Here is a 27208-nt window from a genome sequence, read left to right as displayed (position 1 = left end):
TAGTGAGGCCTAGAACTATGACTACCACATTCCCTACCAGCTAACCTGAAAGAGATTCTCTTAGTGCTTGCAAATATAGGGGTAATTATCCAAGCAGGAAATAGTTCAATTTCTTTCCCACTCTATGTGAGTTTTACCTATTGTGATGATGCGCTAAGTGTTTGGTTCCCCAGAGACCATCCACTGAGACAGAGTTATACGCTTCGTGGCTCTTTAAAGACTTGCCATTCTCATTGGCATTGAGACACTGTCGCGGCGATCTGGAGTTTGTGGGCCCGTTCCTTCACACAATAAGACAGTGGTAATGTCGATGCCGGCTTGTGAGACATTGATCGATCTGATATAACCAGATTACTTCTTGTCGGGTTTGAAACTCCGGATAAGCTCCACGCTCGCGTTAAAACAGGGTGTCAAGATGAATTTGATCTGAAAGTTCAGAATGAAATGCATATTGTTTTGATACGCCGAATAAGCAATGGAATAAGATTGTAAGATCCAGCGTAAGAAATGGACATGTGTGCTGATATGCAAATAGCTATTGAAGAAGTAAGGACAAACAAAGTTTCATGGTAAAACCTTGTGTGTGAAACTTTGAATAAATACACTTAAGTCATATAATATGAAGGCAAAATGAATGTAATTTGGGGGAATTCTAAAATGCAATCAATTAACATTGCCTTGTGAATATGTTACATTTGTCTTATTGAACTGATACTCATGTAACTCTGTATATCTACACGTCTTCTTCGAAATCGTGGCTTGATATCAGAAAGGCTGGCTGGACGCCATCCAACCCATGCATTATATCTCCTTACTTGAAACAGCATTATTTGAGTAGGTGCTCAAGGTCTGTTCAATGAGCCATGCATCTGAGAGTTGGTATAAAATGCATAGGTGAGGAGTGCAAACTTTATTGAACTAAAGTGGGAACAAACTTTGGATTATTGAACTCACTCCAGATGCTCACTAATGTCATGTTCGATCAGGTGATGGAGCAACGGTACTGAGCAGCAGAGTTTGTTTTTCACTCTTGCAACTCCAGCAATGGAAGACAAGGCTACAACTGTGCAGGAGTAAAGTTACATTGAGAAAGAAAGAGAGAAAAAGAGTCGATATTTCCAAGTATCTTTGAACCAACCCATCAATGAGCCCTACGACATTGCGAACGGCGCACGACGACTCTGAAGTAATCATAATAGAAGAATATGAATTTTCAAACGCTAACCTCGAGGCAAAGCGCTCGATCATCGGCGTTCGCTCCCCTAACCCCTCGTCTGGGTGCGGCGCGAGGGCTCCCGCATTTCGCCCCGCCACAAATCACAGAGCGCCGTCGCTTTATTCTTTCATACATCAAAATAAGAGAGGAGTATGTATTTTGTCTGCAAGTGTATATTTACAAATGAGTGGTTTTAATTTAAAAGAATGACCCAATTCTTCTCCGGTGTCAAAGACATGATGACTAATGCTTTGCCTGGAGTCGCGCTGCGTGATTGGTTTTCTATTGCATCAAAATCAGAGATTCATAGATCATGATAAAGTGGCCTGGACAATGCTTTGTTAATGACTAGGGGAGGCTACAGACTCGGATCGTTTTTAAAAGAAACAGATTTTTCTTCAAATACAGCTTGATCAGGCTGGAAACATACATTGCCTTCAAACACTGCTTAGAAATATGACATAGTTACAAGACAAAAATAAAGGTTGTACCTGATGCTGGTAGTGCTCAAATGTGGAATTTATACATTTCAGAAGCCTTTTTAAACCTCAAATACACCACAAGTTTTACATTTCCTGCATCGAAGGAAAGTTCAAATTAAGATTATTTATCTGTACTTGTAGTGATTTGACTACATGGTGATTGGGTGCAGGGGTTACTGAAGGGTATTACCATTAATGGAAGCATCATTGCGTACTGCGCTGTCATTTGCTCTCAGAAACTGCGGTAAAGCAGTTGAAGGAGGGATAGGACAACTTTTATGCCAGCAGTGTAACAGCCTGTTTGCTTGCTCCTCTCTGACTGCTGTTTTTCCTTCCCTCTCAGTTTTTGGTTTAACTTGAGTCCTTGAGGCAGCTCCCCCGTCCCCTACACTTCCTGGCTGTGTGGGTTTTTAATAGAGAGAATGCCCTCCACCACCACCACTATCCCCGCCCCCTACAGCTCTATTTACACTTCCTCCATGGCCCTGCCAAATCAGGGGCCATCAAATTGGGCAGTTAAGGGCCGGGAGAGCAAGGAGCACGTTTTATCACTATATATGTCGAGAAATCAATGCGGGCTCTCCAATGACTGTCTCTTTATGGACAGTCAGGGAAATACACAAATGTAGGAGGAGGGAAGTGAATGAAGGCCTTCATTTTCACCCTCCCAAATTCACACAAAGGCATTAGCACATTAGTCTCTGTAGCTTATTGCTTCCGTATCGGAGTCCGTTTGAGCAGTCGGGCATATTCTTTGTCTTCATGGCTTTGCATAAAGCGACAAAGGAAAGTGTACAGATCAGATGACTCAGCATAGCATATCAATGAGGACCTCCTGCATACCTGTTCCTGTATGAGTCACCTATATATAGATACACACAAACAAACACAGTGCTTGGCCAGGCACGTCTCCACAATTCCATCACTAGGTGCGTTGCAAAGGCCGAAGGGGAAACTAAGCAGCTGATTTAAACCGCGGCGGCTCAACCACAGCCCTTTCTTTATTTAGAAAAACTGTTGCCGCTTCCCTGGTCCAGACCCAAGGTCGGTGGTTGCATCACGTATGGTCAGCGGCTGCCAGCGAGGTAGCCTATCAGTCATCAGCCTTAATGACGAGGGGTCAGGCAGTTGTTCCAGGTGTAAAAATAGACGCCAGGAGAGTCAAAGCGTAAGCTTTCAGGGACGAGGCCTGGGATGGGACTTGGCAATGGTGTACTTCTGGATTATCAGTCCATCCATAGCGCTGTCCTGTCTCCAACCAAAAGGTCCCACCCGGAAACAACCGTCGAATGAGAAGGTGAGTAGAAAAGGCGTCGCTAACTACAGAGGGATAGGCCAAGGTTAATGCACTCACAATCATTTAGTGTTACCCTCCACTGGGTGCTTTTCTGTTTGACCTCATTCTGATGAGTAAAGGTCTGTACACAAAACATTATGCTAAGCCCATAGTTCAGCCTAGTTTGATTTGGCCTGGGTTGGCCTGATCCAGCTTGGATGGGGATATTCAGCGAGCGTGCAGGGTACGAGTGCTCTCAGCCTGTAAGAGCCAAGCTCTGGGTCCCCTGCGTACGCCACTCAAGTCATGCCACTTCCATTTTAAAAGCGGACGGGACTCACACGTGTGTACTGTGTGGCTGGAATCTGTCCCCTTTCAAGTCAATTGTCTTGTGAGTATGTGTCTGTGAGTGTGTGTGTGTGTATCTGTGATTGTGTGTGTAACATTGTTTGAGAGAGAGAATGTAAGAGAGTTAGACGTTACGTTAGATAAAATGTGCGAGCGAGAGAGAGAGATTGGAAGTGTGTGTGTGTGCTTGTTTGTTTGTGTGTTTGTGCCCGCTAATGCACGTGTTCGTGCATGCATGCACTGGGGCAAGGGTAAAAAGGGGTCAGTGCAGGGAGGGAGTATGCATCTTTAGAAGCCCTGTGAAATGAGAGCAGAAGGAACTTAAAGTACATTAAAGCGGTGTCACTATTAATAATCAAACAGACGGAGATTAACGCTAACAAAACTCAGATGTCCTTTGGCCCAGAGGAAAGACAAACTATAACAGCTCTGTAGTACACCACTCCGTTAAAGAAACAAGGGGCTTTAAAATAAAAAAAAAAGCAATCCCAAAAGTTGAGGGAGGATGTATTAATTGTCTCAATTTGGAAGATGAAGCTAAGGGTAGAATTCATACCTACCTGCCCTCAGGTAACAGTACTTTCCGGTAATCATTGTACTTCACAAAAAGGTGCTCTGAAAGGGCAACTCAGTGTTACACATATCCACCCGATATGACACTTCAAAAGCAATTATTTCCATAGGCAGTGTTAAAAATAAAAAAAACACTGTCCTTGCTGTCCAGGTACCTTGGGGCATCCAACTCTGACATCACACCATTGACGTTGAAATTTGAAATGGTTATGGTTAAGGTTAGGGTTAGGTAAGGGCTAAGGGACGTCCCAAGGGCCCGGGATAGCACCAAGCTCAACACAGAGGCTGCAATATTCATACATTTGACATTTCTAGAATATAGAACTAGCCAGCATCTACACGGAATGCAACAGTATGACTTCGCATCAGTTGTCCCTGCACGGACACACCAGAACTGAAGGATTTGACATACATTCCACCGTATCAGGTGTATTATGGTTTCATATTACATTTATGTAATTCTTGTTTATATTGAGCCCAAATGGGACTCCCTTGTCTCTGCGGCTCTGAGGTAGCTAGTGACAGATGGCAGAGCCCCTTATGGAGCGGGTATAGGCTTAGCTCTAGCATACCCACCAGCCTGGAGTAGCCACACATGTTCCCATTGCAATTAAGTCTAGCTGACCCCTCTGAGCACCCGGTACCAGTGGGGCGTTTTGGTCGCATTTCCCCATGCAGATGCTAGCGCTAGTGCATCCAATGGGAAACCCCGTTTCCCACACGTCACGCCGTGCACATATGGCCGCTCCGTGTAAAGCACAGTTAATAATGCTGGACATGTTTAGGAAATAACATAATGCGCTGCTGGAATATCAACGGGAGACATAGATGGGTTTGACCATCTGTATGAGCAACAATGTTGATGAGATATATAGATGTCCAATGTCTTTGTATCGTGTATCTAAAGGGGAAATCATTTCAGATCAGACTGCAGGTGGTGAGATTTACATTTGAAGGAAGGATAGTGGTTACTAATGAACGAACAGCGTATCACCTAGAAATCCGAAGGCTCTATCTCAAATAGTCTTCCCTCAATTACTCGCATCCTGTCTCCTCGGCTCATTCTGAAACCTGTTGGAGGAGAGGGTCTAAGGTACATCCCTGCAATCCTTTTTCTCCATTGTGTTTAGAAAAGGAGGCGAGGAGAAAGGATGTGAGGAATTGAGGAAAGGATTGAGAAAGGGCCAATGTTGGGAATTGATAGGTGTGCTCGTTACTGTAGTTGTAGTAGAACATTGGGTAAGATGAAGGGTTCCTTGCAGATGAAACAGCATGCGAGTGTTCAGCTTCCTCCCAGCTTGCCACTCTGTAGACAGCATTATGGGCAAAGCGTTTAAATCGGTGGGGAAAACTGAATGCTCGATTCTATCTCCACAACTCTCTTCTCCAAGTCAGAACTTCTCTGCTCCAAGTCAGAACAAGAATATCCTCTCTTCATGATAATGATTACTGATTCATCTTCTGATGTTCTGATGTCACCACCAGGGAGGAAAGAAGAGCAAAAAAAGATGCTTGAGAGCCTTTCCTCCAGTCTAGTTATCAGTGGTGTAAAGTACTTAAGTAAAGTACTTTAAAGTACTACTTAAGTCGTTTTTGGGGATATCTGTTTTTAACTTTACTATTTATATTTTTGACAACTTTTACTTTACTACATTCCAAAATAAATTAATTGAGTTTTTAATCCATAAATTTCCCCTGACACCCAAAAGTACTCATTACATTTGTAATGTTTAGCATGACAGGAATATGCTCAATTCACACACTTTTCAAGAGAACATCCCTGGTCATCCCTACTACCTCTGATCTAGCGGACTCACTAAACACAAATGCTTTGTTTGTAAATTATGTCTGAATGTTGTGTGCCCCTTGCTATTTGTACATTTTTTTGAAACTATGTACTTTTGATACTTAAGTATATTTTAGCAATTGCATTTACTTTTGATACTTAAGTATATTTAAAACCAAATACTTTTAGACTTTTACTCAAGTAGTATTTTACTGGGCGACTGGGTGACTTTCACTTGTGTCATTTTCTATTAAGGTATCTTTACTTTAGTATGACAGTTGGGTACTTTTTCTACCACAGCTTGTTATCCCTGATCATAACTGGTAAAGTAATGGACACAATGTAGCCTCCCATTGCCTTTAATGGATTAAGCAAATTCTGCGTTTGTCCCAACATTTATATGTGCGGCAAAGAAGCGTGGGAATAAAACAAACGGCTTAATATATCAAAACACAACCTGATGGGTGTTCCCCCGCGACAAAAAGCAGACCGTTACAAAAAGATCTTCGCATGCCTTTTCCTGGCATTACCATCAGGTGATTCATTTGAATGTTATGGGTGATTAGGGGTAGAGGCCTCTGCGTTCACAAATCAGCATGCTCAGAATGTGCTCAGTTGTCTCATGCCCCATGACTTTTAGGTAAATGTGCAGGTCTGCCTATACAGATGCATCCGCAACCAAACGCGAGCTGAACATGGCTACCAATAGCACACATTCATGACACATTCCTTGTGGGGCCCCAGTGTTGAGGATCAGCAAAGTGGAGGTTTTGCGGCCCGTCAGGAATTCCAGGACCCAATTGCACAGGGCAGGGTTTAGACCCAGGGCCTCAAGCTTAATGATGAGCTTGGAGGGTACCATGGTGTTGAATGATGAGCTATAGTCAATGAACAGCATTCTTACATAGGTATTCCTCTTGTCCAGATGGGATAGGGCAGTGTGCAGTGCGATGGCGATAGTATCGTCTGTGAATTTATTGGGGAGGTAAGCAAATTGAAGTGTGTCTAGGGTGTCAGGTAAGGTAGATGGTGAGATGATCCTTGACTAGTCTCAGAAGTGAGTGCTACGGGGCGATAGTCATTCAGTTCAGTCACCTTTGCTTTCTTGGGAACAGGAAAAGTGGTGGACATCTTGAAGCATGTTGGGACAGCAGACTGGGATAGGGAGAGATTGAATATGTCTGTTAACACTCCAGCCAGCTGGTCTGTGCATGCTCTGAAGACATGGCTAGGCATGCCATCTGGGCCAGCAGCCTTGCAAGGGTTAACACGCTTAAATGTCTTACTCACGTCGGCCACGGAGAAGGAGAGCCCACAGTCCTTGGTAGCGGGCTGCGTCGGTGGCACTGTGTTATCCTCAAAGTGGGCAAAGAAGGTGTTTAGTTTGTCTGGAAGCAAGACGTCGATTTCCGCGATGTGGCTGGTTTTCCCTCACCCATCTATCCTTCATCCACCCTTCACCCACCTACCCATCCACCCTTCACCCACCCACCCTTCACTCACCCATCCACTCTTCAATCACCCATCCGGTCTTTATCCACCCACCCACCCTTCATCCACCCACCCATCCATCCTTCTCATCCCATCCACCCCTCAACCCATTCTTTATTCCTCCCATCACCCATCCATCCTTCATCCATCCATCTACCCACCCTTCTTCCACCCATCCACCTCAGTCTGTTTGTCTGTCAGTCAATCTGTCTATCTGTCCATCTATCCAATTTGGAGAGAGAGTGAAGCCACTCTATTGTCTGGGCACCAGCTCAGCTCTTCTCTGAGTGTTGAGCAGTACAAGAGCTCAAAGAGCATCACGGCTGTCAGTCTCTCTGTAAATTGCTCTGGTTCCCAGGGATCTGTCGGACTAGATGGTTGGGGTTCAGGCTGGAGTTTATCTGTTCTCCTCATCCAATTAGGAAATTAGTTAAAACCCCCACTTACACTGGGGCCAATGGACACACAAATGCGTGTATACACACACACATACATTCGCACACACACATATGCGCAAGCACACTAGACTTCACACACACACACACACACACACACACACACACACACACACACACTCCTTCAGGATCTGTCACTCACACTATTTCTTAATTTAGATCTCAGGAGGGATAATCAGTCAAAACACACACAAATACACAGACAGATAAATATAAATGGTCTGTCTGTCTGTCTCCCCCTGCCACACAAGGCACACAACAGAGAATGCATCACATGCACACACTCCCTCCCATTCACTCACACACACACACGCACTCACGGATACAGAACAACCACACACATACGCCGGTGGCTGGTGGCAGGAGTGGACAGGCCTTTGTGAGATAACGGGCAAACGCAGGCTGACAGGCTCGGCTGGGCCATTATTGAATTGCAGTGAAGACTATATTACTTTAGAGTGAGATAAAAGACTACATACAAGATGGATGGGTGGGGGACATCAAACAAGACTGTGTCCGGATTGTGCCAGGAGTAATCTAGCTGAAGGCAGTGCTGATTTCCCCTCAGGCCAGGTGCCATTTCTCCTTTAATAATTCTTATGAGGAACCCGGCAAGGCCTTTCTTTATCCTCTCTTCTGTTCTTCCCTCCTCCCTCTCTCTTGCTTGCTTTCTTTATTCCTTCATTTTTTTCCCTCACTCTCTCGCCTCTATCTCCTCCCACGAATCACCATTGCACAAAAGTCTGATGTTATGATTGGAATTCTTCAGAATCGTTTAATTTCATGTTGTGTGCTCTAGACTGGGAGATGCTCGTGTGGGGCACAAAGAGAGGAGGACCTCTGGGGAAATTCGTGTTATAGTGTTTGGCAAGGGGTGGCCTCGAATGCAATGCAGCCGGCGTAAAGGCATCTGACGCTGGGAAAACATTGTTTGCCTTGTGTTGTGTCTGGAGCTGGTTCAGTCAAAACAAGTTGCTCTCATCTTTTTATTGTAGTGAAGGAAACATATAAAGGGGCACTGCACCCGCTGATTTGGCCTTGTTTTTTGGCTTTCTCTTCATGAAATCCTGGCGGCCATGACAGAAGCCAAATGTGAGTTGGCTTGGGGGTGTGGTTTGATGTGGGTGTTTCTTGGGTGTGTCCTAGTGGTAGCCTAGTGGTTGGAGCATTGGGCCAGTAACCGGAAGGTTGCTGGATCGAATCCCCGAGCTCACAAGGTAAAAATCTGTCATTCTGAGCAAGGCAGTTAACCCACTGTTCCCCAGGCGCCGAAGACGTGGATGTTGATTAAGGCAGCCCCCCACACCTCTCTGATTCAGAGAGATAAATTACTAGGTATCCCCCTTTCCTTTCCCATCTGTCAGAACCTTGCCCTCATCTGTTTCCCCTCACTCAATCACACCAACCAAACCTCCTACAGGTTGAGTTCAGTAACTACAGGCAGATGTAGGGTGAGATGCCAGAGGAAGCTTTGAATAGGTCAGTAGCCTACAGAGTAATATGTAGATATTCAAAACTAAGTGTTTCGATAACTTTCAAATGTAAACAACACAAGTAAAGTTGTGATCAGTCAAATCTTAATGCAGAGTGCCAGGTCTGACTCAATTCAGAGACATCAGTGTCAAGCCCGTCTGTCAGTCTGGACTTAATCACATCGTCTTGCAAGTCTCCATGTGCTGGCTCCATACATGTTTCTGTGAACACATACACACAGTCACTGTTCTATTGCCAATGGCAGTTAGGCTAGGTAATATCTGACACACAAACAGGTACAATGTTGAAGTTTGAACAGGTCATATAAAACCTACACAATTATGGTCTTCCCATCTAACGACCAATGCTGGCGTCTGGCAAAAGCATCTATAGTCCATCTGTGAAATAGGCAGAGTTGAGGCAGAGTTCATCAGTGACGCGTAGAATACAAATACCGTACTGGTTTATTAGTAATCACCTTCAGTCCCACATTGTGGATGTGTTGAGTGCCTGGGCCTGGTTGCATGAAACACTAAGTTAATTTTCCCCTTATCTTTACTTTTAAAGTTTCCTTAATTTTAAGTCAGTTGCACAAAAATTGTTATGGTGAATTTTCCCCTTAAATTAAGTGAAAAAGTTAAGGAGGTGAATGTTGCTTTCATCTGCTCTGGTTACAAAAGGAAAACATCAACCAGCTAGCTACGTAGCTAAACAATGGAAGGTCCACAATCCATGGCTACAATGCTAGCTGGCTAGTTAGCTATAGTTACACTGTAAACTAGCTTGACATACTAGAAAGTAATATAAACAAGTTGAGAAAAAAGTAACTACAAGAAACGTGTTTTATTATCTTCTGAAGCAATTTGGTTATCCTGTCTTGATTGTAGAAGTTCTATTTCGCTATCTCACAAAATGAAAGTGATCTCTTGACAAGACACTTAGTCAGTGAATCAGGCCGTCTCCCTGGTAACCAGATAACCAGTATGCGACGGTGTCATTAAGGTAAAGGGTGGCTACTTTGATTTGATTTGTTTAACACTTTTTTGTATACTCCATGATTCCATATGTGTTATTTCATAGTGTTGATGTCTTCACTATTATTCTACAATTTAGAAAATAGTAAAAATAAAGAAAAACCTTTGACTCGTACTGTATATATACATACATACAGTTGAAGTCGGAAGTTTACATACACCTTAGCCAAATACATTTAAACTCAGTTTTTCACAATTCCTGACATTTAATCCTAGTAAAAATTCCCTGTCTTAAGGTCAGTTAGGATCACCACTTTATTTTAAGATGTGAAATGTCCGAATAATAGTAAAGAGAATGATGTATTTCAGATTTTATTTCTTTCATCACATTCTCAGTGGGTCAGAAGTTTACATACACTCAATTAGTCTTTGGTAGCATTGCCTTTAAATTGTTTAACTTGGGTCAAACATTTCGGGTAGCCTTCCACAAGCTTCCCACAATAAGTTGGGTAAAATTTAGGCCATTCCTCCTGACAGAGCTGGTGTAACTCAGTCAGGTTTGTAGGCCTCCTTGCTCGCACACACTTTTTCAGTTCTGCTCACACATTTTCTATGGGATTGAGGTCAGGGCTTTGTGATGGCCACTCCAATACCTTGACTTTGTTGTCCTTAAGCCATTTTGCCACAACTTTGGAAGTATGCTTGGGGTCATTGTCCATTTGGAAGACCCATTTGCGACCAAGCTTTAACTTCCTGATTGATGTCTTGAGATGTTGCTTCAATATATCCACATAATTTTCCTGCCTCATGATGCCATCTATTTTGTGAAGTGCACCAGTCCCTCCTGCAGCAAAGCATCCCCACAACACGATGCTGCCAGCCCCGTGCTTCACGGTTGGGATGGTGTTCTTCAGCTTGCAAGCCTCCCCCGTTTTCCTCCAAACATAACGATGGTCATTATGGCCAAACAGTTCTATTTTTGTTTCATCAGACCAGAGGACATTTCTCCAAAAAGTACGATCTTTGTCCCCATGTGCAGTTGCAAAACGTAGTCTGGCTTTTTATGGCGGTTTTGGAGCAGTGGCTTCTTCCTTGCTGAGCGGCCTTTCAGGATGTGTCGATATAGGACTCGTTTTACTGTGGATATAGATACTTTTGTACCTGTTTCCTCCAGCATCTTCACAAGGTCCTTTGCGGTTGTTCTGGGATTGATTTGCACTTCTCGCACCAAAGCATGTTCATCTCTAGGAGACAGAACGCGTCTCCTTCCTGAGCGGTATGACGGCTGCGTGGTCCCATGGTGTTTATACATGCGTACTATTGTTTGTACAGATGAACATGGTATTTGGAAATTGCTCCCAAGTATGGACCAGACTTGTGGAGGTATACCATTTTTTTCTGAGGTCTTGGCTGATTTATTTTGATTTTCCCATGATGTCAAGCAAAGAGGCACTGATTTTGAAGGTAGGTCTTGAAATATATCCACAGGTACACCTCCAATTGACTCAAATTATGTCAATTAGCCTATCAGTAGCTTCTAAAGCCATGACATCATTTTCTGGAATTTTCCAAGCTGTTTAAAGGCACAGTCAACTTAGTGTATGTAAACTTCTGACCCACTGGAATTGTGATACAGTGAATTATAAGTGAAATATTTTGTCTGTAAACAATTGTTGGAAAAATTACTTGTGTCATGCACAAAGTAGATGTCCTAACCGACTTGCTAAACTATAGTTTGTTAACAAGAAATGTGTGGAGTGGTTGAAAAACGAGTTTTAATGATTCCAACCTAAGTGTATGTAAACTTCCGACTTCAACTGTACATACACATAAATACACACATATACATAAATATATACACACACACATACATACAGATGTAAACTGACTTGCTCCAGAATGGATTAGATTCAGGCCCGGTGACCCTGTTACACTATGCAACCAACTGTGACATGCTTTGCTATGGCCCTGGGTTGGTTTGAGTTTTTGCTGCTAGTTAGTACACTGTTGTAGTCAGAGATGAGTTAGCTAGTACCACCATAGCTGCATCCCAAAAAAATTTGCGCCCTAGAAATGAGCTAATGTGACTGTTTCGTCTAAATTACACTAACGTAGAGTGGCATTGAAATATGATGACATTGTTAAAGTAGGACAATAATTAGTAGGTAACAACTTTGATCACTGTAATCCAAAACAACCTTAATTTACTCGTTGTGGCTCACTGAGTTCCCAAATTATTTTTGACGAGACTGACTTTATGACCCAAATTATCCTATTTACACTTAATGGTAAATTTTGACACTAGATAAAATATTTCTGAATCATATCGATGCCGCAGGCCGTTTTCAAAGGGATTCGTTTTTTTTTTAGAGGCAGTCACACTTTAAGTCTCTCTACTGTTAAATTCAAACACTTAGGGCTGCTAATTGTTGAATTAAAAAGGCTATGCATATAATACTATCAATAAAGCTTTTATCATTATTCATTTCTTATACAGTACAGGGCAGTTTCCCTTTACACTCACAACCCCATATACAGTTTGAAAACGGCAGATATGGCCTCTGATAAGCGCCTAAATTGGAATCCAGTGGCTGTACAGTAACATGCTATACATGACATCAGAGCTCAGGGACTCTGCTTTACAGCTCTGTATGGGATTCAACTGACAGCTGTTAAATCTTGAGCGGCACACTCAACAAGATGACCCCATCCCTCCTGCAAATTAGGCTACTTCTGCAAATTATTTGTTGAGGGCGATGCTGTAAATGGGACGAGATAGGTAAATCTGCTTTTTGTTTTTTTGCACTTTACTTGTGGAATAATCTCCAAGGCTCTCTAAAGTTGGATGAATTTGTGCCTCTAGGGCAATTCAAAAGGCTGAATTGTGTTTGTTTTCTGTGATTGTGTTTCGTGTTTCGCGTATTGATGTGAATATTGATGTGTATAGTGATGTGTACATTACTGTGTATAATGTATATTGAGGTGTATTGATGAGTATACAAGGCTCATCTGTAAAAGAGACCTTGGTCCCAGCATGACTCCCTGTCAAAACAATGGTTAAATGAAATAAAATCAAGAGGACTCGATGTGTTCTGAAAAATGAGACATTGAGGATTATAAAAAATACATATTTGATGTCATACAAGCAAAACACACCCTTGAGTCCAAATGTGCACTTCATATTTCCAAATTATAAAACTCATGACATTTACAGTATCAACTATTATGACCGCTATGTTTGACGTACAGTTACAAGCAGGGGCGCAACTTTCACTGGGGACAAGGGGGTCATGTCCCCCCCACATTTTTAAATTACATTTTTGTCCCCCCCAGTTTTATCATTGAAATGTCATTCAAAAAGAGGCAACGGTGTGCTTTAGGACCATGCGGACACCTCCAAGCAGTCGGGTAGGCTGTTTGGAGTGTACAGCCTGCTGGATTTATGACTGCGTGGACACGACAGAGTGGGCTGACAGGTTGTGTGAATGTAAAGCTTCTGGAAGGCTGGCTGGACCAGCATGGGAGAGTTGAGCATAGTTCAGTGTGTATGTGTTGCGCTTTTTCACCGAGTTGTAAAAGCAAGCAGAGCAGAAACTGACTACTCTTTAGTTGACTGGTGTAGCTGGCAAGGTAAGTGCTGTTTAACTTAAAAGAAAAAACTAAACTATGGTTTATTCACAGTGCTGAGCTAGTATTGTAACTGACATGTAAAGTTAGCTAATGTTTCATCCCCTCGACCGCGGAACACGCATCTGAATGCACTCATGACTTCATTCTATGCACATTACTATCTTTGTCTCTGAAGTGCTAAGACTGAGATCGTATTTTGGTAGAAGAAAAAGCTTTCAAATGATGCCCACTTGACCCAGACTGTGATTTATAATGGGCCGTGTTTGGAATGCGTAAACAACAGTAATTGTGTGATGGTGGGGATGCAGGGCTGTGTTCCAAACAAAAAACTACAAGCGTGCTTGTTTCAGTTCCTCAATGGCACAGCTAGGATAGCTCAAAAAAGCATCTAATATTTGAAGGCTCTTTCCTTGTGTCATTTACTGAGTGAAATGTGCACACTTTGGAGAAAGTCAAGTAAATGTAAAATGCACATAAAATCAACAGTGTAATTTTTGGATTCAGTCCTGTGTCAGGTGAACTGTTTTGTCCTCACCTTTAGTCTAAAAATGTTCCCATATTCTCCAAAGGTTTCTCTTTCAATTGCTACCATGGTTATGCATATGCTTCTCATATTTCTTCTGTTAGAAACATTTCAATTTAGCACTATTCATAGAGGACAATTTCCACGAGTGTAAAGGGTTAATTACAAATGCAAACAAACAATGCATTCGCTCTGAGGAATTTGTCAGTAATAGAATACTTTATTTTTATCCACCACAGGGAAACACCATATTTTCTTACTTGGCAGCGCTAAACGGCATTGGACTTGACAGGAATGTCGGCATGTCATTAATCAAAAATATATGCATGGGAATCATCCCTGCACCTCCACACAGGTTACGCTCAGGTGCCGGAAGAAAAAAATAACTGAGGTGTAAAGAAACTTCTTCACACTGCGATCCAATGCAATTCCCATGGAAGTCAAATAACCGAATGCTCGGTAAAGTCAATCTGAAATCTGCATTAATAAAACATATAACTGCTCAGTGATACAGGGAAATCAATCTCGTTTCAGAATGGGTGGTGATTTTGTGCCTTGCTGGCAGAGATTTCCTGGGTAACTGAGTGAGTATATCGAGGACAGACAGCTTCTTGTCTGTGGAATCAGAGGTACAACCAAGGTATAATCCCAACAATAGTTGCTCCCCGTGGTATTATTGATAAATTGCATCAGTACCAACAGTTGCGAACGCGGTGCCTTGGTCGAGACTTCATAATAAGAAATGACCTCAGATCCCCAGCAGCATTATTTTGGTTGTGCACCGCCCTCCATTGGCTCGAGGCTTAATTGAAATGCGGATGACGCTGAGGAAAGACACTTCACCATCCCAGAAAAAAACTTTGACAACAACACAAAAAAATATGTTTGTTGAAATTCTGAACGTACACCCCCAAAAGGAGCACCTGCGAGTTTCGGCGAACACCCTTCTCTTCTTTAACGAATTGACTACCCAGTTAATCGTCTTGACTTTAATTGATGAAGAGCCCAATGCATTATGACCGCTGCAGTGGGATTCGGTGTGTGAATAAACATAGGTTTCTCTTTAATAAATTGAATTGTGAAATAGAGTGCCACACATTTTAAATGAATCCTGCCGTCAACACTTTGAGGGGTTGGGCCGGTATAGCGAGAATGGTTCCATTGTCTTATTTTTCCTCCGATGTGATTCACAATATGATAATAATAATTAAGTGAGGTTATTAATTTTTAATGAGAGCCCTAAATGGTGTGCCCCTTGGGCCTATAACCTCTTGGTGTTAATTAATATGTGGTGGGTGCACATTAGGCTTTCAATTAGAGTGGGGGGAATGGCCAGGCAATCACCAAGCGCTTTCAATCCATATGCTCATCAAGGGTCCCAGTCATGGCTTTTTAAATCAACCACTCAATCGCCCCAAAGGAAGAAAGACGGGGGAAAAGTTACATCTATCAGGCATTAGCTTAAGACACTGCACACCGACATTAAAGATGGGTGGGGAGATGTTGAACTTCAAGAGTGTTTTTTTTTTAATGAGGTTAGATTAAGACAGTAACATGGCATTAAAGAGAGAGGGAATTCAGAAGAGCAATGGAAAAAAAAGGTAGAATCCCTCAAGAAAGGAGGGGAGCGGGGATTCATGAGATGCAAATTGGCCCACATTGGTTTAAATGCTGACAGCTGAAGTGTCGCTTTGACAGAGGCGCTGTCAGCCGAACAAGCTCCAGTCCACACTCCCCGTTTTCAGCCCAAACAAATGGCTGCGATATGCCAAGGCGAGACGCGCTCCGTGTCTGTCGGTTGCCGCGGGTGACTCGCCGTGTGTCGCGAAGCAGCCAAGACGCCTCCTGCGCCATGTGGGGGGTGGGCTAGCCCTTGAGCAGGTAAGTGCCTGCATGTTGGGCAATGTGGCAGACCACAGGAGCCCTACTCTTAAAGTGCCCTTTCAACAGCCTCCCACCCCCTCCTTCCCAACATTCATGTCACAGCATTAAATGACCCTGGCGCATATTGATTCAGAGTGCATCGCTCTCTTGGGAGGTGGGGTTGGGCATGGCCTGGGGCTTTTCCTGGAGAGAGTGGCGAGAAAGCAGCACTCCTGTTCCCAGAAAAATCGAGGCAGGCAGAGAGCGAGAGATACAGATGGAGAAAGAGAAAAAGAGAGAGAGAAAACCCTCTCCCTCCCCCCAGTTTAGCCACACAGACACTTAGCAAGCCCCTCAGCTCAATCTCGCCTGGCCACGGTATCAACAACAAGACACAGTGGCATTCAGCTGGAAGAGATGGAGTCTTCAACCAACAGGCCAATATCTCCTTATGACTAGTCTGGAGAAGCCAAGTGATATTTATTTACCCTTATTTTACCAGGTAAATTGACTGAGAACATATTATCTTTTACCGTAATGACCTGGGGAAGAGTTACAGGGGGGGAGAAGAGGGGATGAATGAGCCAATTGGAAGCTGGGGATGATTAGGTGGCCATGATGGAATGTGGCCGGGTTAGGAATTTAGCCAGGGCAATAGGGTTAAAACCCCTACTCTTATGATAAGTGCCATCAGATCTTAAGTGACCACAGGGAGTCAGGAAACCCATTTTAACTTCCATCCGAAAGACGACACCCTGCACAGGGCAATGTCCCCAATCACTGCACAGGGGCATTGGGATGTCCATAGACCAGAGAGAAGGGTGACCCCTACTGGACCTCCAACATCACTTCCAGCAGCATCAGGGCCCATATCCACAAAGCGTCAAAGAAAAGGTCCTAAGGAGCCTGTTAAAACCTGTTTTAGGACCCCAAAAACTCCCCGCTCAGAGTAGGTTTGAGGAGGATGTTAAGACACTGCTCAGAAAAACTTTGAGCCAGGAGTAACTCATAAAAGTTTATTATCTAGTAATCACAACAATTTGAGGTACTGCAAAGGAAAGCAAGTGATGACGCTCATTGACATGTAGCAAATGATGGGAAATAACCAATGAGGCATCGCCAGCTGTGAACTCTTTAGCACGCTTCAGACAACCACAGTGAATGTGACTGTACATCAAATGTTGCAATGGTAAAACGTTTGATATAATTTTCGCCTGACATGATCACTTTGCCTACTTTTAATTATTGGTATGTGTGTGTGTATACAGTGCCTTGCGAAAGTATTCAGCCCCCTTGAACTTTTCGACCTTTTGCCACATTTCAGGCTTCAAACATAAAGATATAAAACTGTACTTTTTTGTGAAGAATCAACAACAAGTGGGACACAATTATGAAGTGGAACGAAATTTATTGGATATTTCAAACTTTTTAACAAATAAAAAACTGAAAAATTGGGCGTGCAAAATTATTCAGCCCCTTTACTTTCAGTGCAGCAAACTCTCTCCAGAAGTTCAGTGAGGATCTCTGAATGATCCAATGTTGACCTAAATGACTAATGATGATAAATAGAATCCACCTGTGTGTAATCAAGTCTCCGTATCAATGCACCTGCTCTGTGATAGTCTCAGAGGTCCGTTTAAAGCGCAGAGAGCATCATGAAGAACAAGGAACACACCAGGCAGGTCCGAGATACTGTTGTGGAGAAGTTTAAAGCCGGATTTGGATACAAAAAGATTTCCCAAGCTTTAAACATCCCAAGGAGCACTGTGCAAGCGATAATATTGAAATGGAAGGAGTATCAGACCACTGCAAATCTACGAAGACCCGGCCGTCCCTCTAAACTTTCAGCTCATACAAGGAGAAGACTGATCAGAGATGCAGCCAAGAGGCCCATGATCACTCTGGATGAACTGCAGAGATCTACAGCTGAGGTGGGAGATTCTGTCCATAGGACAACAATCAGTCGTATACTGCACAAATCTGGCCTTTATGGAAGAGTGGCAAGAAGAAAGCCATTTCTTAAAGATATCCATAAAAAGTGTCGTTTAAAGTTTGCCACTAGCCACCTGGGAGACACACCAAACATGTGGAAGAAGGTGCTCTGGTCAGATGAAACCAAAATCGAACTTTTTGGCAACAATGCAAAACGTTATGTTTGGCGTAAAAGCAACACAGCTCATCACCCTGAACACACCATCCCCACTGTCAAACATGGTGGTGGCAGCATCATGGTTTGGGCCTGCTTTTCTTCAGCAGGGGCAGGGAAGATGGTTAAAATTGATGGGAAGATTACATTTACATTTACATTTAAGTCATTTAGCAGACGGGCAACTTACAATGTGGGCAACTTACAAATTGGTGCATTCACCTTATGATATCCAGTGGAACAACCACTTTACAATAGTGCATCTAAATCTTTTAAGGGGGGGGGTTAGAAGGATTACTTTATCCTATCCTAGGTATTCCTTAAAGAGGTGGGGTTTCAGGTGTCTCCGGAAAGTGGTGATTGACCCCGCTGTTCTGGCGTCGTGAGGGAGCTTGTTCCACCATTGGGGTGCCAGAGCAGCGAACAGTTTTGACTGGGCTGAGCGGGAACTGTGCTTCCTCAGAGGTAAGGGGGCCAGCAGGCCAGAGGTGGATGAACGCAGTGCCCTTGTTTGGGTGTAGGGCCTGATCAGAGCCTGAAGGTATGGCGGTGCCTTTCCCTTCACAGCTCCGTAGGCAATCACCATGGTCTTGTAGCGGATGCGAGCTTCAACTGGAAGCCAGTGGAGAGAGCGGAGGAGCGGGGTGACGTGAGAGAACTTGGGAAGGTTGAACACCAGACGGGCTGCGGCGTTCTGGATGAGTTGTAGGGGTTTAATGGCACAGGCAGGGAGCCCAGCCAACAGCGAGTTGCAGTAATCCAGACGGGAGATGACAAGTGCCTGGATTAGGACCTGCGCCGCTTCCTGTGTGAGGCAGGGTCGTACTCTGCGAATGTTGTAGAGCATGAACCTACAGGATCGGGTCACCGCCTTGATGTTAGTGGAGAACGACAGGGTGTTGTCCAGGATCACGCCAAGGTTCTTAGCACTCTGGGAGGAGGACACAAGGGAGTTGTCAACCGTGATGGCGAGATCATGGAACGGGCAGTCCTTCCCGGGAGGAAGAACAGCTCCGTCTTGCCGAGGTTCAGCTTGAGGTGGTGATCCGTCATCCACACTGATATGTCTGACAGACATGCAGAGATGCGATTCGCCGCCTGGTTATCAGAAGGGGGAAAGGAGAAGATTAATTGTGTGTCGTCTGCATAGCAATGATAGGAGAGACCATGTGAGGATATGACAGAGCCAAGTGACTTGGTGTATAGCGAGAATAGGAGAGGGCCTAGAACAGAGCCCTGGGGGACACCAGTGGTGAGAGCGCATGGTGCGGAGACAGATTCTCGCCACGCCACCTGGTAGGAGCGACCTGTCAGGTAGGACGCAATCCAAGCGTGGGCCGCGCCGGAGATGCCCAACTCGGAGAGGGTGGAGAGGAGGATCTGATGGTTCACAGTATCAAAGGCAGCAGATAGGTCTAGAAGGATGAGAGCAGAGGAGAGAGAGTTAGCTTTAGCAGTGCGGAGAGCCTCCGTGACACAGAGAAGAGCAGTCTCAGTTGAATGCCCAGTCTTGAAACCTGACTGATTAGGATCAAGAAGGTCATTCTGAGAGAGATAGCAGGAGAGCTGGCCAAGGACGGCACGTTCAAGAGTTTTGGAGAGAAAAGAAAGAAGGGATACTGGTCTGTAGTTGTTGACATCGGAGGGATCGAGTGTAGGTTTTTTCAGAAGGGGTGCAACTCTCGCTCTCTTGAAGACGGAAGGGACGTAGCCAGCGGTCAAGGATGAGTTGATGAGCGAGGTGAGGTAGGGGAGAAGGTCTCCGGAAATGGTCTGGAGAAGAGAGGAGGGGATAGGGTCAAGCGGGCAGGTTGTTGGGCGGCCGGCCGTCACAAGACGCGAGATTTCATCTGGAGAGAGAGGGGAGAAAGAGGTCAAAGCACAGGAGGATTCAGGAGGGAGGAGAAGGTAGAAAAGAGCTTCCTAGGGTTAGAGGCAGATGCTTGGAATTTAGAGTGGTAGAAAGTGGCTTTAGCAGCAGAGACAGAAGAGGAGAATGTAGAGAGGAGGGAGTGAAAGGATGCCAGGTCCGCAGGGAGGCGAGTTTTCCTCCATTTCCGCTCGGCTGCCCGGAGCCCTGTTCTAAGATGGATGGAGCCAAATACAGGACCATTCTGGAAGAAAACCTGATGGAGTCTGCAAAAGACCTGAGACTGGGACGGAGATTTGTCTTCCAACAAGACAATGATCCAAAACATAAAGCAAAATCTACAATGGAATGGTTCACAAATAAACATATCCAGGTGTTAGAATGGCCAAGTCAAAGTCCAGACCTGAATCCAATCGAGAATCTGTGGAAAGAACTGAAAACTGCTGTTCACAAACGCTCTCCATCCAACCTCACTGAGCTCGAGCTGTTTTGCACGGACGAATGGGCAAAAATTTCAGTGTCTCGATGTGCAAAACTGATAGAGACATACCCCAAGCGACTTACAGCTGTAATCGCAGCAAAAGGTGGCGCTACAAAGTATTAACTTAAGGGGGCTGAATAATTTTGCACGCCCAATTTTTCAGTTTTTTATTTGTTAGAAAAGTTTGAAATATCCAATAAATTTCGTTCCACTTCATGATTGTGTCCCACTTGTTGTTGATTCTTCACAAAAAATTACAGTTTTATATCTTTATGTTTGAAGCCTGAAATGTGGCAAAAGGTCGAAAAGTTCAAGGGGGCCGAATACTTTCGCAAGGCACTGTATATAAGTTAGAAGCACAGAATAGTCTAGAATGTCATTGTATGCTGTTGCGTTAAGATTTCCATTCACGGGAACCAAGAGGCCTAGCCCAAACCATGAAAATCAGCCTCAGACTATTTTTCCTCCTACACCAAACTTTACAGTTGGCACCATGCATTCGGCAGGAAGCGTTCTCCTGGCATCCACCAAACATAGATTAGTCCATCGGACTGCCAGGTGGTGAAGCTTGATTCATCACTTCAGAGATCGTGTTTCCATGACTCCGGAGTCCAATGGCAGTGAGCTTTACACCACTCCAGCCAACGCTTGGCAGTGCGCATGGTGATCTTAGGCTTGTGTACGGCTGCTAGGCCATGGAAACCCATTTCATGAAGCTCCCGACGAACAGTTTTTGTGCGGACATTGCTTCCAGAGGCAGTTTGGAACTCGGCAGTGAGTGTTGCAACTAAGGAGACAATTTTTATGTGCTTCAGCATCAGGCAGTCCCGTTCTGTGAGCTTGTGTGGCATACCACTTTGCGGCTGAGCCATTGTTGCTCCTAGATGTTTCCACTTCACAATAACAGCACTTACAGTTGACCGGGGCAGCTCTAGCAGGGCAGAAATTTGACGAACTAACTTGTTGGAAAAGTGCCATGTTGAAAGTCAGTGAGCTATTCAGTAAGGCCATTCTACTGACAATGTTTGTCTATGGAGATTGAATGGCTGTGTGCTTGATTTTATACACCTGTCAGCAACGGGTGTGGCTGAAATAGCCAAATTCACTAATTTGAAGGGGTGTCCACATACGTTTGTAAGTTTTCAGACTCCTTGAATTTTTTGACATTTTGTTTTACGTTACAGCCTTATTCTAAAATGTATTACATTATTGTTGTTTTTTTCTCATCAATCTACACACAATACCCCATAATGACAAAGCAAAAACACATTTCTTGACATTTTTGAAAATGTAAAAAAATAAAACACGGAAATATCAAATTTACATTAGTATTCAGACCCTTCACTCAGTACTTTGTTGAAGCACCTTTGGCAGCGATTACAGCCTCGAGTCTTCTTTGGTATTACGCTACAAGCTTGGCACACCTGTATTTGGGGAGTTTCTCCCATTCTTCTCTGCAGATCCTTTCAAGCTTCGTCAGGTTGGATGGGGAGCGTTGCTGCACAGCTATTTTCAGGTCTCCAGAGATGTTCGATCAGGTTCAAGTCTGGGCTCTGGCTGGGCAACTCAAGGACATTCAGAGACTTGTTCCGAAGCCACTCCTGCGTTGTCTTTGCTGTATGGTTAGGGTTGTTGTCCTGTTGGAAGGTGAACCTTTGCCCCAGTCTGAGGTCCTGACCGCTCTGGAGCAGGTTTTCATCAAGGCTCTCTCTGTACTTTGCTCCATTCATTTTTCCCTCAATCCTGACTAGTCTCCCAGTCCCTGCCGCTGAAAAACATCCCCACAGCTTGATGCTGCCAGGTTTCCTCCAGACGTGACACTTGGCATTCAGGCCAAAGAGTTCAATCTTGGTTTCATAAGACCAGAGAATCTTGTTTCTCATGGTCTGAGAGTCTTTAAGTGTCTTTTGCTAAACTCCAAGCGGGCTGACGTGCCTTTTACTGAGGAGTGGCTTCTGTCTGGCCACTCTACCATAAAGGCCTGATTGGCGGAGTGCTGCAGATATGGTGATCCTTCTGGAAAGTTCTCCCATCTCCACAGAGGAACTCTGGAGCTCTGTCATTGTGACCAATGGGTTCTTGGTCACCTCCCTGACCAAGGCCCTATACCCCCGATTGCTCAGTTTGGCCGGGCGGGTAGCTCTAGGAAGAGTCTTGGTGGTTCCAAACTTCTTCCATTTAAGAATGATGGAGGCCACTTTGTTCTTGGGGATTTCAATGCTGCAGACATTTTTTGGTACTCTTCCCCAGATCTGTGCCACGATCACAATCCTGTCTCGGAGCTCCACAGACAATTTCTTCAACCTCATGGCTTGGTTTTTGCTCTGACATGCACTGTCAACTGTGGGACTTTATATAGACATGTGTGTGCCTTTCCAAATCATGTCCAATCAATTGAATTTACCACCAATCAAGTTGTTGAAACATCAAGGACGATCCATGGATTTTATTTTTGCTTTGTCATTATGGGGTATTGTGTGTAGATTGATGAGGGAAAAAAATATTTAATACATTTTAAAATAAGGCTGTAACGTAACAAAATTGGGAAAAGTCGAGGAGTCTGAATACCTTCCGAAAATCCCCAAGAACACAGTTTGTATATCTTTTTGATCCAATTCTGATATTTTGAATAATGTGATGGCATATTGCACTGAATCATACAACATGATGTTTGTTAAAATAGTTATTTTGATAATATCACCATTATATCAACACTCCCGTTTAACAACTCAATCGCTTTGGTACAGTAGGCATCAAGTTACTTGCCAATAATGTTGCATGAAACGTTTGAAAGGTCTATCATTTTTACAGAACACAATCAAAGTTAACATAGCCACTAGATGCTTTCAATTGCCCAGCTTATAAGGATGCCCAATTAAGTCATATTTTTTAACACCGTGATATTCCGCTTGAAATAACATGATGTAGGTTCATGAAATAATCCAAAGAAAAACTAGATTATTTATTAGCCTAGTGGTAATAAGTATTTAGGCATTGCATGTGAATTAGGCCACGTGAAATCATTGTCAAAAGCGCACGAGATACAGTTGCATGTTGGTCTAGATCATTTATAGGTTGATCACATAGAAATATCAAAACATTCTTTCAACAACTCCAAAGCAATGTCCTGTCTATGGCGCAGGAACAACTTGTTCTATTTTCAAGACACCCGCTAGTAACTCTTAACGGGTTGGGACAGCTCATGAGGTCTCCTAAATATCATTCAACTAGGTGGGACTCTTATGACTAAAGAGGCTTCCTGCATAGCTTTTATTTTTACCCATATGAGTAGGAATAAAAAATGTCCTATTCTCAGCACTTACGACCAATTTTCTACTCGGAGATGCTTTGTGGATACGGCCTCTGGTCATCAATCTAGGGACCGACCAGGACCGACCCTGCTTAGCTTCAGAGGTAAGCCAGCAATGGAATGCAGGGTGGTATGCTGTTGGGCTGAGTATTTAGACGCCTCTAATACTCGGAATAGACGATGTAGGATCAATCCTGCTTTAATGCTCTTTGAGTAATCGACTATAGGACTGTGTACGTTAAGTGCAGGTTTTCACCCTTTGTTTTGTTCCGCGAGACTATCTCTTTGTAATACATGAGCACAGTTTTAGTGGCGACATGTGCTGTTAATAAATTGCACAGCTTAAGTGTAGTATTAAACCATGCAGCAGTTGCTCAGGGGGAAATGGTAAATGATGCCCTAACTTAATATATTCCTTCCTTGTTGTTGTCCAAGAGCATTTTGTATTCTACTGTCATACACACACACACACACACACACACACACCTACACACACGCACATACACACGCGCGTGCGAGCGCACACGCACGGAGACGGAGAGAGCTTAGCGGGGTCATTAAGCATTCTAGGAGTCCCTGTGAAATGTATGAGGCTTGTAGATGACTGTAATTTCCCAGGCACTGCTGTGGAACCTCAGGTCTCAGTTAGTGTAAATATTAAAGCTCAGAGCAAAACAAACCACAAAATGACTTCAACAAACAGCTCTGTTGGAAGAAATTGCAGAATTCCTCGTCACTTCATCGAGGTTGCTAAAAACAACATCAATGAGTATCTTGTATACAATATCGCTTTTATCCAAAGCGAACAGTAATCAAGGCATACATTTTCAGATGGGTGGCCCCAGCGGGAATCAAACCCACGACCTTTGCATTGCTAGCACCATGCTCACCAACTTAGCCAAACAGGACCCCATTTGGTTCTGCAGAAGGCATCCTTAGCTGTATATGACACATTGGATATCTAAAGACAGAAGGGCTTGAAGAGTCCACAGGGTCCGCCAACTGTTCAAACACAAGAATGCACGCGCATCCTCAAGAAAAGGAGCACCTTTTCAAGACGTGTCACCGAGGTGGCCCCGCATTAGAAACACTCTCAAACACATTTTCCCATGCTGTCGTTACACTGGTGAGAGAGCGAGAGAGAGAAAGCGAGAGAAGAACGACGATGGCTAATGTACACCAGCAATTACCGACCATCATAATCACAGCATCCATTGACAACATAATCACAGCACAATCAGGTGGTGAATCAGAGGCAATTTGCAAAGTAGCCCTACATCTTGGAGGGGTTGGCTAAATCCTCCATTTGTGCATGGAGGGCTGAAAAGGTCTAATTAATGTAATAAGGTGGTGTCAGAGAGGCTAACCACGACCTCGGCTAGGCACGAGCCACCTATGAATATGAGACAAACGTCGGCAGGCGTTAGCCTTCCTCGCTAACACCCGGAAACTGGGTTCAACGGCGGCTCTACAGACTCCATTGCGGTGCCAATGCCAAAATGAGCAGGTGTCAAATTGGGCTTGATTGAGAAGATGAGAAGACAAGAAACGACAGATGTACAAGTTGTTGTGGCAATTTGTCCTGTAATTTACGTCTTTTGTGTGTGTGTGTGTGTGTGTGTGTGTGTGTGTGTGTGTGTGTGTGTGTGTGTGTGTGTGTGTGTGTGTGTGTGTGTGTGTATCTAAAGTGTTGTGATAATGAGCAGCACAAGTACCTATTTTTCCCTGTGGTGGCTGATTATCTTTGCAAAGGTCTGGCTGCTAACCAATGTGTGTAGATATTGATAAGCTTGTCTTTTTAGTTTTAGAATGTATTCTTGTAGAGGAATGGGGGGGGAAATATGTAAAGAGACAGACAGAAATATCTGCTGAAATGTCTCACGATATGCCAGCATGTTAACTGCAGAAAAAGGAAATACCTTGGGGGTATGTTATTAAACTTAAAAATGAACAACAAGGAAACTGAATTAATCAGCACCAAAAAAGGATGCAGATATACACAGTTGAGCAAATTGAATTGGAATGTAAATGATAAAACGTTTCACGTACCAGCCTCCAAATTCACAGTCTGCGCTTTTCCCTCCGTTGCTCAAATGTGGATAACAACAAAATTAATTATACATATTAACGCTTGCCAATTTATTTTTCATGCGCATCTCCCTGAAAACGGCTTTCCACAAAAGCCGCCCGTCCAGAATTTGAACTAACTAATCTTGGTCTGCCTGAAGAGAGAAAACAAGCTCCTTTGAGGGAATAAGCTCCATTCTGTAACAGCGTTTACATGTGTGGCTGAGCACAGAGCCTTCTACTTGGAAGTTCAATCTAGAGCCATCAGAGGAATGGTTAGCAGATAATACCAAAACTACTTTGCTTTACAAGTACAAATGGACGGAGGCACAGAGGCATACCACACACATAGCATGATTCATAATTTAGGCCTCCTTTACAATCAGTGTCCCTTGTAATTATGAATTCACATGGTAGTAAAATAGGCAGTTACAATGTAATTGCAGTGTAGTTACATACTCTTACATTGTAGCTACAGCTGTTTCATAAGTACAAATTATGATCTAACAGTGTTATCAAACAGCAACAGTGCAATGGCCCTTGCGGGTCTCGAACCTGCTGGGTCTCCCAGTCCATAGGCAGACCTGCTAACCACCGCGCCAATGAAGGCTAACCCATTTGGGGAGGGGTTTACCCTCTTTAACATAACATTCATACCTCAGCAAGGTTCATTACAGTATGACAGTCCAGCAGGAAATATCAAAATCAAGTGCAACACTCAAAAAATCTAAAAACGCATCGGCGGGCCAACAAAGTTTGGCTAAGCAAACTGCAAGGTTCTTTGCATTGACACCCTGTGGCTATCATTTAGAAAGGTATTCCCTCAATTCCATTGATGCCGTTTTCCCGTGTTCTTCAAAACACCTCTGTTATGTCAGATGGGAGCTGGACTCCTCCCAATATCCTTGAGGCTTATTGGTACAATGTATCTACCAGACCCACAGAGGGCACCCAGAGATAACAGAGGAAGTTCAAACTCGTCCGAACGTGAGCTAACTGTGGGAGGTGTGTAAGTAGCCTACATTAGGCTTCATAACCACTTCATATCAGGTTTATGTCACCTTTGTAGAAATACTCCATCTACTGATGTGTCGCTTTCTAATGAAACCAATGACCTTTGCGTATTGCAACCTACAGCAGCAGGATTTCTTAGGTTGCGCCTGATAGTGTTCAGAAACAAATCGGACCTTCTGCTCTGCTCCTCATACTGTGGCTGCCTCTCAAAAGCAGTGCGCTACGGAGGT

Source organism: Salmo salar, chromosome ssa07, assembly GCF_905237065.1.
Source record: "Salmo salar chromosome ssa07, Ssal_v3.1, whole genome shotgun sequence".
NCBI classification, from domain to species: Eukaryota; Metazoa; Chordata; class Actinopteri; order Salmoniformes; family Salmonidae; genus Salmo; species Salmo salar.
This window is presented reverse-complemented; position numbering follows the sequence as displayed.